Source organism: Scyliorhinus canicula, chromosome 8, assembly GCF_902713615.1.
Source record: "Scyliorhinus canicula chromosome 8, sScyCan1.1, whole genome shotgun sequence".
Lineage (NCBI taxonomy): Eukaryota > Metazoa > Chordata > Chondrichthyes > Carcharhiniformes > Scyliorhinidae > Scyliorhinus > Scyliorhinus canicula.
In genome coordinates, this window is record NC_052153.1 from 193,374,547 (window position 1) to 193,386,331 (window position 11,785).

Consider the following 11,785-nt stretch of genomic DNA (forward strand, 5'->3'; position numbering starts at 1 on the left):
ATGAATTGGGTACTCTAAATTTAAACAAAATCTTAAAGAAATTCACAATGTGGATAGAATCACCGCGGTGCAGGAGGCCATTCAGCCCATCGGGCCTGCACAGACCCTCTGAAAGAGCACCCTTCCACTCACCCGCCCTATCCCCCTAATCCCACTTAACCTGCACATCTTTGGACACTAAGAGGCAATTTATCACGGCCAATCCACCTAACCCGCACATCTTTTGACTTGTGGGGGGAAACCGGAGCACCCGGAGGAAACCCACGTAGCCACGGGGAGAACGTGCAGACTCCGCACATTGCAGTCTGGAAGACACAGATACATCGACGGGCAAGGGAGAGTGTGGTCAGATGGTATGATGTACATGGAGGGTGAACATACTGGCATTGCAGTATCAGCCCTGACCTGTAGGGGTTGTATGCACCTTCGTTTGTAAATTCGATTTTGATTGAAAATGGAATCACAAAACCAGATCAGTCAGGTAGCACATTCTTTAAATTATTTGTCCACTTGAGGTTGTTTGTTTGAGGTTGTTTTGAAACTTTCTTTCAACACATTGGTTTACTTGGCAAGTGTCACTGAGCTATCCAGTTGGCAGCAATGTGGAGTCTGCATTGTTGGAATTTTTTATAAGCTGTGTGTATGCGTGTCCTTGACCTGGTAAATATAAATCATGCAGTCTAGAAGGAGGCCATTTGGCCCATTATGCTTGTGCAAGCCCTTTTAAAAAGCCACCAATTCATCTCAACACTCCTCCGCTCATTCCCCATAGCTCTGCTATATTTTTCAAGTATTTGGCTTTAGAACATAGAACATAGAACACTACAGCGCAGTACGGGCCCTTCGGCCCTCGATGTTGCGCCGACCTGTGAAACCATCTGAAGCCTATCTGACCTACACTATTCCATTTTCATCCATATGTCTATCCAGTGACCACTTAAATGCCCTTAAAGTTGGCGAGTCTACTACTGTTGCAGGCAGGGCGTTCCACACCCCTACTACTCTCTGAGTAAAGAAAATGCCTCTGACATCTGTCCTATATCTCTCACCCCTCAATTTAAAGCTATGTCCCCTCGTGTTGGTCATCACCATCCGAGGAAAAAGACTCTCACTGTCCACCCTATCTAACCCTCTGACTATCTTATATGTCTCTATTAAGTCACCTCTCAGCCTTCTCCTCTCTAACGAAAACAACCTCAATTCCCTGAGCCTTTCCTCGTAAGACCTTCCCTCCATACCAGGCAACATCCTAGTAAATCTCCTCTGAACCCTTTCCAAAGCTTCCACATCCTTCCTATAATGTGGTGACCAGAACTGCACGCAGTACTCCAGGTGTGGCCGCACCAGAGTTATGTACAGCTGCAGCATGACCCTGTGGTTCCGAAACTCAATCCCCCTGCTTATAAAGGCTAGCACACCATATGCCTTCTTAACAGCCCTATTAACCTGGGTGGCAACTTTCAAGGATTTATGTACCTGGATGCCGAGATCTCTCTGTTCATCTACACTACCAAGAATCTTGCCATTAGCCCAGTACTCTGCATTCCTGTTACTCCTTCCAAAGTGAACCACCTCACACTTTTCCGCATTAAACTCCATCTGCCACCTCTCAGCCCAGCTCTGCAGCTTATCTATGTCCCTCTGTATCCTATAACATCCTTCAGCACTATCCACAACTCCACCGACCTTCGTGTCATCTGCAAATTTACTAACCCATCCTTCTACACCCTCTTCCAGGTCATTTATAAAAATGACAAACAGCAGTGGCCCCAAAACAGATCCTTGCGGTACACCACTAGTAACTGAACTCCAGGATGAACATTTGCCATCAACCACCACCCTCTGTCTTCTTTCAGCTAGCCAATTACTGATCCAAACCGCTAAATCACCTTCAATTCCATACTTCCTTATTTTCTGCAATAGCCTACCGTGGGGAACCTTATCAAACGCCTTACTGAAATCCATATACACCACATCAACAGCTTTACCCTGATCCACCTGTTTGGTCACCTTCTCAAAAAACTCAATAAGGTTTGTGAGACATGACCTACCCTTCACAAAACCGTGTTGAGTATCGCTAATCAACTTGTTCTTTTCAAGATGATTATAAACCCTATCTCTTATAACCTTTTCCAACATTTTACCCACAACCGAAGTAAGGCTCACAGGTCTATAATTACCAGGGTTGTCTCTACTCCCCTTCTTGAACAAGGGGACAACATTTGCTATCCTCCAGTCTTCCGGCACTATTCCTGTCGACAAAGACGACATAAATATCAAGGGCAAAGGCTCTGCAATCTCCTCCCTGGCTTCCCAGAGAATCCTAGGATAAATCCCATCTGGCCCAGGGGACTTATCTATTTTGACATTTTCTAAAATTGCTAACACCTCCTCCTTTTGAACCTCAATTCCATCTAGCCTGGTCGACTGAACCTGAGTGTTCTCGACAACATTGTCTTTCTCCAGTGTAAACACTGACGAAAAATATCCATTTAATGCTTCCCCTATCTCCTCTGATTCCACACACAACTTTCCACTACTATCCTTGATTGGCCCTAATCTTACTCGAGTCATTCTTTTGTTCCTGATATACCTATAGAAAGCCTTAGGGTTTTCCTTGATCCTATCCGCCAACGACTTTTCGTGTCCTCTCCTCGCTCTTCTTAACTCTCCCTTTAGGTCCTTCCTGGCTAACTTGTAACTCTCAAGTGCCCTAACTGAGCCTTCATGCCTCATCCTAACATAAGCCTTCTTCTTCCTCTTGACAAGTGCTTCAACTTCCTTAGTAAACCACGGCTCCCTTGCTCGACAACTTCCTCCCTGCCTGACAGGTACATACTTATCAAGGACACGCAGTAGCTGTTCCTTGAAAAAGCTCCACATTTCGATTGTACCCATCCCCTGCAGTTTCCTTCCCCATCCTATACCTCCTAAATCTTGCCGAATAGCATCATAATTGCCTTTCCCCCAGCTATAATTCTTGCCTTGCGGTACATACCTATCCCTGCCCATTGCTAAAGTAAACATAACCGAGTTGTGATCACTATCACCAAAGTGCTCACCTACATCTAAATCTAACACCTGGCCGGGTTCATTACCCAGTACCAAATCCAATGTGGCCTCGCCCCTTGTTGGTCTGTCTACATACTGTGTCAGAAAACCCTCCTGCACACACTGCACAAAAACTGACCCATCTATAGTACTCGAACTATAGTATTTCCAGTCAATATTTGGAAAGTTAAAGTCCCCCATAACAACTACCCTGTTACTCTCGCTCCTGTCAAGAATCATCTTTGCAATCCTTTCCTCGACATCTCTGGGACTATTCGGAGGTCTATAGACAACTCCGAACAGGGTGACCTCTCCTCTACTGTTCCTAACCTCGGCCCATACTGCCTCAGTAGACGAGTCCTCAAGCGTCCTTTCTACCGCCGTAATACTTTCCTTGATTAACAATGCCACACCCCCCCCTCTTTTACCATCTTCTCTGTTCTTACAGAAACATCTAAATCCTGGAACCTGCAACAACCATTCCTGTCCCTGCTCTACCCATGTCTCCGAAATCGCCACAACATCGAGATCCCAGGTACCAACCCATGCTGCAAGCTCACCCACCTTATTCCGGATGCTCCTGGCGTTGAAGTAGACACACTTCAAACCAGCGTCCTGCTTGCCGGTGCCCTCTTACGAACTTTTAACCCTATCCCTGACCTCACTACTCTCAACATCCTGTACACTGGGACTACAATTTAGGTTCCCATCCCCCTGCTGAATTAGTTTAAACCCCCCCGAAGAGCACTAGCAAATCTCCCCCCCAGGATATTGGTACCCCTGGTACCCCTTTCCGGAGCTATGATTGAATCATGGGCAGCACGGTGGCACAGTCATTAGCACTGTTGCTTCACAGCTCCAGGGTCCCAGGTTCGAATCCCGGCTTGGGTCACTGTCTGTGTGGAGTCTGCACGTTCTCCCCGTGTCTGCGTGGGTTTCCTCCGGGTGCTCCGGTTTCCTCCCACAGTCCAAAGACGTGCAGGTTAGGTGGATTGACCATGATAAATTGCCCTCAGTGTCCAAAAAAGGTTAGGAGAGGTTATTGGGTTACGGGGATGGGGTGGAAGTGAGGGCTTAAGTGGGTCGGTGCAGACTCGATGGGCCGAATGACCTCCTTCAGCACTCTATGTTCTATGTGTTCTCTTCCACTGCCCTCTCTTTTAAAAAAAAATATTTTTATTAGGGTATTTGCAAGTTTTTATAATAATAACAATAACAACGACGAAAACATGGTACAATAAACATTTCTACTCCCATCACACCCCGACCATAAACCCCCCCCCCCCCCCCCCCCCCCCTTCGTCCACCCCCACCCCCTGGAATTCTGCTTCTGTTGACATTTTAATTTTCCCCGAGAAAGTCGACGAACATAGAACATAGAACAGTACAGCACAGAACAGGCCCTTCGGCCCTCGATGTTGTGCCGAGCAATGATCACCCTACTCAAACCCATGTATCCACCCTATACCCGTAACCCAACAACCCCCTCCTTAACCTTACTTTTTAGGACACTAAGGGACAATTTAGCCTGGCCAATCCACCTAACCCGCACATCTTTGGACTGTGGGAGGAAACCGGAGCACCCGGAGGAAACCCACGCACACACGGGGAGGACGTGCAGACTCCGCACAGACAGTGACCCAGCCGGGAATCGAACCTGGGACCCTGGAGCTGTGAAGCATTTATGCTAACCACCATGCTACCGTGCTGCCCATGTCGAACGGCTGCCACCTCCGGGTGAACCCAACATTTGACCCTCTTAAGGCAAACTTAATTTTCTTGAGACTGAGAAACCCAGCCATGTCGCTGACCCAGGTCTCTGCACTCTACACATTAATAAGATCCGTCTCCGGGCTACCGGTGAGGCAAAGGCCAGGATGTCGGCCTCTTTCACTCCCTGAACTCCCAGCTCTTCCGACACTCCAAAAATCGTTACCTCCGGACTCGGCACCACCCGTGTTTTTAGCACCGTGGACATTGCCTCAGTGAAACCCTGCCAAAACCCTCTAAGCTTCGGGCATTCCCAAAACATGTGGACATGATTTGCTGGGCTTCCCGCGCACCTCGCACACCTGTCCTCTACCCCAAAAAACTTGCTCATCCTAGCCGCTGTCATGTGTGCCCGGTGAACTACCTTGAACTGTATCAGGCTAAGCCTGGCACATGATGAGGAGATATTAACCCTGCTCAGGGCATCTGCCCATAGACCCCTCTCTATCTCTCCTCCTAGCTCGTCCTCCCACTTGCCCTTAAGCCCCTCCACCGGAGTTTCCTTCGCCTCCGAAAGCTCCTGGTAAATATCCGATACCTTCCCCTCTCCCACCCAGGTACTGGAACCTACTCTGTCCTGTATCCCCCATGGCGGCAGCAGCGGAAAGGCCGGCACCTGCTTTCTCAAGAAGTCTCACACCTGCAAATACCTAAACCCATTCCCTGCTGGCAATTCAAATTTATCCTCCAAAGCTTTCAAGCTGGGAAAGCTCCCGTCAATAAATAGATCCCCCATCCTCCTAGTTCCTGCCCTTTGCCATCTCCGGAACCCACCATCCACCTACCTGGTACAAACCGATGATTATTATAAATTGGGGTCCAAACCGATGTTCCCTCCTCTCTCTTATATCTCCTCCACTGCCCCCAGATTCTCAGAGCCGCCACCACCACCGGACTTGTGGATTATCGGGCCGGCGAGAACGGAAGAGGTGCCGTTATCAGTGCTCACAAACTCCCACACCGACCCGTCCTTCCACTGCCCTCTCAGAGAACATAGAACGTACAGTGCAGAAGGAGGCCATTCGGCCAATCGAGTCTGCACCGACCCACTTAAGCCCTCACTTCCACCCTATCCCGGTAGCCCAATAACACATCCTAACCTTTTTGGACACTAAGGGCAATTTAGCACGGCCAATCCACCTAACCTGCACATCTTTGGGCTCTCAGGCGGCACATTCCAGATCATGCATAAAATAACATTGTGGCCAAAATGTTCCGGCTTTTCCCGCCAGCGAGATCTTCCGGTTCGGCCGATGGTGGCCCATCAATCGACCCACTCAAGACCAACTTAATCTTTGCCAACCTCAGGAATGCCAGCAGGTCACTCACCCACACCCCCGCTTTCGGTCCACACCTATCATCTAACCCCCCCCAAAGAACGTGCTCATCCTAGCCACTGGCACATGTGCCCGACAAACGACTTTGAACCGGATAGGTCTAAGCCTTGCACACGAAGAGGATGCATTAACCCTTCTCAGGGCCTCTTCCCACATCCCGGCCCCAGTCCTATGAATTAAATTAAATATTGTTTGTTTGTCTGGTGTCCGAGCAACTGTTGGGGTCCAGTCCGGAATCGTATTAATCCTTACAGTGCAGAAGGAGGCCATTCGGCCTATTGAATCTGCACCAACCCTCTGAAAGAGCCCCCACCCTAGGCCCACTTCCCCCCCCCCCCCCCCCCCCCCCCCAGTGGTGTGTTTCTCGGTGGGAGGCAGCCCGCCATTGGCCAGTGGCAGGTTTTCCTGGTCCTGTCACTGCCAATGGCATTTCCCGTTGAATCCACCCCACACCGCCGGGAAACCAATGGCAGGGTTTCTCTAACAGTACAGCACAGAACAGGCCCTTCGGCCCTCGATGTTGGTGCCGAGCAATGATCACCCCACTCAAACTCACGTATCCACCCTATACCCGTAACCCAACAACTCCCCCTTAACCTTACTTTTTAGGACACTACGGGCAATTTAGCATGGCCAATCCACCTAACCCGCACATCTTTGGACTGTGGGAGGAAACCGGAGCACCCGGAGGAAACCCACGCATACACGGGGAGGACGTGCAGACTCCACACAGACAGTGACCCAGCCGGGAACCGAACCTGGGACCCTGGAGCTGTGAAGCATTGATGCTAACCACTATGCTACCGTGCTGCCCTGTTTCCTCAGCGACAAGACCAGAAGATCCCGTCAGGATGAAGAGTCGGAAGATCTCGTATTCCCTTGGGTTCAGAAGATTGAGGGCTGATCTAATTGTGTTGTTTAAAGCGGTAACGGGATTTGGTAAGGTGTTTAGCGAGAAACCTTTTCCGCTGATGAGTGGAGTCCAGAACAAAGGACGTGACCTTAGATCAGGGGTGGGCAAACTACGGCCCGCGGGCCGCATGCGGCCCGCCAAAGGTATTTCTGCGGCCCACCAAGTCATTAAAAAAAAAAAAAAAAAAAATTTTTTTTTAAAAAAATTTTTTTTTTTTTTTTTTTTAATTTTTTTTTAAAGGTTAATGGGTGGGGGGGCTGTTGGGTTACTTACTGGTATAGGGTGGATACGTTGACTTAAGTAGGGTGATCATTGCTTGGCACAACGTCGAGGGCCGAAGGGCCTGTTCTGTGCTGTACTGTTCTATGTTCTATATGAGGCGCCCAGAATCATAACCGGGTGAAGTAATTATTTTACTTAATATACTATGCGGCCCTTTGTGAATTGTGAATTTCTGAATGCGGCCCTTGCACGGAAAAGTTTGCCCACCCCTGCCTTAGATAGATAGATTATTGGTGCTGAATTGTGATTTTGACCCAGTGATATATTTCCAAGTCAGGATGGTGTGTGGTTTGGAGGGGACCATGTAGGTGGTAGTATCGCATATGTCTGCAGCCCCTGTCCTTCTAGCTGGTAGAGGTTGCGGGGTTTGGACACCCCAGAAGCCGCGGATGAACTTGTATCTGAGATCCCCACTGCAGAGGTCAGAGCAGCCTTCTCAAAGGTCAACCCACAGAAGGCCACTGGCCCGGATGGGGTACCCGGACGGACACTCAGGTCTTACCCGGATCAGCTGGCAGGGGTATTCGCAGACATCTTCAATCTCTCTTTACAACAATCTATCCGCTTCAAGAAGACGACCATCAGCCCTGTACCAAAAAAAAGCCAAGCAGTGTGCCTTAATAATTATCATCCAGTGGCTCTGACATCCATCATCATGAAATGCTTCAAAAGGTTAGTCATGTCACAAATCAACTCCAGCCTCCCGGACTACCTTGATCCACTACAGTTTGCCTACCGCTGCAACAGGTCCACAGCAGACACCATCTCCATGGCCCTCCTCTCTACCCTGGAACACCTAGATAACAAAGACACCTATGTCAGACTCCTATTTATCGACTTCAGGAAGCGTAGTGGAGAACATGCCCCTGTCTACATCAATGGGAACGAAGTAGAAAGGGTCGAGAGCTTCAAGTTTTTAGGTGTACAGATCACCAACAGCCTGTCCTGGTTACCCCCATAATAAGAAAGCCCACCAACGACTCTACTTTCTCAGAAGACTAAGGACATTTGGCATGTCAGCTACGACCCTCACCAACGTCTACAGATGCACCATTGAAAGCATTCTTTCTGGTTGTATCACAGCTTGGTATGGATCCTGCTCTGCCCAAGACCGCAGGAAACTACAAAAGGTCGTGAATGTAGCCCAGTCCATCACGCAAACCAGCCTCCCATCCATTGACTCGATCTATAATTCCCGCTGCCTCAGAAAGGCAGCCAGCATAATTAAGGACCCCACTCACCCCGGACATATTCTCTTCCACCTTCTTCCGTCAGGAAAAAGATACCAAAGTTTGAGATCACGTACCAACCGACTCAAGAACAGCTTCTTCCCTGCTGCCATCAGACTTTTGAATGGACCTACCTTGTATTAAGTTGATCTTTTCTCTACACATTGCTATAACTGTAACATTATATTCTGCAGTCTCTCCTTCCTTCCCTATGTACGGAATGCATTGTTTGTACAGCATGCAAGAAACAATACTTTTCACTGTATACTAATACATGTGACAATAATAAATCAATTCAAATCAAAATCTAAAGTGGTGTTGAAGGAGTGTTGTTGGGGTCTTGTTGATCCAGGCAACTGGAGATTATTCCATCACGCCCCTGTCCCGTGTCTTGTAGATGGTGGAAAAACTTTGGTGTGTCAGGAGGTGAGTTACTGGCCACACAATTCCCAGACTCTGAAATAGAAACAGGAAGTGCAGGAAAAACGTAGTACGTCTGGCAGCACCTGCAGAGAGAAAAACAAAATTAATGTTTTGTGTTCAATTTGACTCCTCTTTGGAACCGCAGGAACATTGGAAATAGAAGTAGAAGTAAGCCATTCAGGCACTTGAGCCTGCTGTGTCAATCAACTAGATCATGGCTGATCCTTCACCTCAACACCAATTTCCTGTAATATCCCCAGATCCCTTAATGTCTTCGATCTGCTACCTTGGGAAAGCGGGCTGCATAATCAAAGCCCCCTCCCACTTGGGTTACCCTCTCTTCCAACTTCTTCCATCGGGCAGGAGATACAGAAGTCTGAGAACACGCACGAACAGACTCACAAACAGCTTCTTCCCCACTGTTACCAGATTCCCGAACGACCCTCTTATGGACTGAACTGATCTTTTCATACATCTTCACTACTGAGTCGCACTACACTCCGTATGCTTCACCCGATGTCTGTGTCTATGTATTTTCATTGTGTATTTATAGTATGTTCTATGTTTCTCATGGTACGGAATGATCTGTCTGGACTGTAGGCAGAACAATACTTTTCACTGTACCTCGGTACACGTGACAATAAATCAAATCCAAATATGTAAAAGTCTAGCGATCTCTGACTTGAACATACTCAATGACTGAGCTTCCACAGCCCCCTGGGTAGGGAATTCCTCAGATTCTCAACCCTCAGACTAACAACCTGTATATGGAAAGATTCCTTCATTTATGGAAATAAGCTGGACACGAGATGTCTGTTACACACTTGCTGGAGGTGAGGCATGGGGCCCATACTCTATTCGAGTACAATGTCTTGCCCTGAACAGGCAGATGTGGAGGAAATGGATGTCCCGCAAAGCACTTGAGGCTACAACTAACAAACTCCCAGTGGGGACAAGTTAGGGTCCAAATGGAAGCAGTGGGTGAAGCGGCGAGTGGATGGTGGTGGGGTCTATGACTCTAACTCACTAGATTATCGCTTTTCACAGGAACGTCATTGCAGTGTTAATGTAAGCCTTCTTGTGACAATAATGAAGATTATTAGAATATCTTTACAATAGTTACAGATCTGAAGCAGATATCTCACAGATGTACGAACATGCAAATTGATGCTTGAAAGAGTTAAGCACTGACAGTATAATCCATGCTCCCGGCTCGTGTTCCAGCAAACTGCTACTTACCAATAAATGTTAACCACAGCACAAAGTGAAATCACATTGCCAAAATATTGAGTTATTTTTGGGACATCAATCCATGGCTCTTACAGCAGCCATTTGCATTTATAGGTTGTGGACAAAGGTCCCAGGGCATTTCACTGAGAAGTGAGTAAGCAGATAGTGGACTGAGACAGAGAAGAGGTTACAAAAGAATCATAGAATTTACAGTGCAGAAGGAGACCATTTGGCCCATCGAGTCTGCACCGGCCCTTAGGAAAGAGCACCCTACTTAAGCCCACGCCGCCACCCTATCCCCATAACCCAACCTAACCTTTTTGGACACTAAGGGCAATTTTTCATGGCCAATCCACCTAACCTGCACATCTTTGGACTGTGGGGGGAAACCGGAGCACCCGGAGGAAACCCACGCAGACACGGGGAGAACGTGCAGACTCCGCACAGACAGTGACCCAAGCTGGGAATCGAACCTGGGACCCTGGAGCTGTGAAGCAACAGTGCTAACCACTGTGCTACCGTGCTGCCCGTGAATTGAGCTTTGAGGTGGTTTTAAAGGAGGAGGTGGAGAAGTGAAGAGGTTTGGAAGGAATCTGAGAGTGTGGGGCCTGTCAATGCCTTGTTAATTACACTGTTATGGTTTATTGGTAATGACAATGTGAAAGAGATGATGGGTATTTTGTTTTGTGATCGGCAGTATAAATGGGGATAGCTGGGATACTGGGGTTGGAGGTCCAGGCTGCGGGCGGTTTAGCCGAGGCAGTCACCCGGCCCAAATATCTGCCCCTCTTCCATGGCTATGTTAGCAGTTGGGTGTCCCTGGAAAGGTAGCATGTGGTGCCCGCTGTAATGCTAAAGGCTTCAGCGACTGATGAGCACCTGTTACGATGATGGAGGAAAAACCCTGGAATTATACACGGCAATATTGGACTTTAAATAGACCTGAGTTTATATTTTTTAAAGTACACTGCGGTATTATCATAACTGTAAGGATTAATGAAATGTCTAGAGTAGCCACTAGAGGGAGCTACAGCTACAAGTATATAAGACATTGATGCTAAGCCTTGTGGGAGAGTGTTGTGCAGGAGTTAGCTAGAGACAGACTGAAGTAAAGATAGTGTGAGTAAGAGCAGATCATAGTTTGTAACAGCATTAAGATTAGTTGTAGATGAGTGTAGTTTATATTTTTATAATCAACTGTGCATTATTTAGGAGTACACGTCAAATCCAGTAGTGTTAATAAATTTATAGCTTTGTTCAATTTCATTTTGTGGTCTTTGTGATCACTACGCCAACCATCCTGAATTTAGCAACAATTCTAGCAAAAAGGAATAATGGAACCCCCCCCTGTGGTTTCAGGCATGGTCACCCCCAAAAGAATCCAAAGGGGGTTGAAATTTAGCTGAGAGAGCTGCCCAGTGTCGGTCTGTGTGTGCACTGTGAGAAAAGCAGCTGGGAATTTGCTACACTGAAAGAGATGCAGTAACCAAGGCTGGGCCCCAGCAGAAATAGACAGCTTCTGTCGGAACACCCAAAACTTTCCCTTTGAC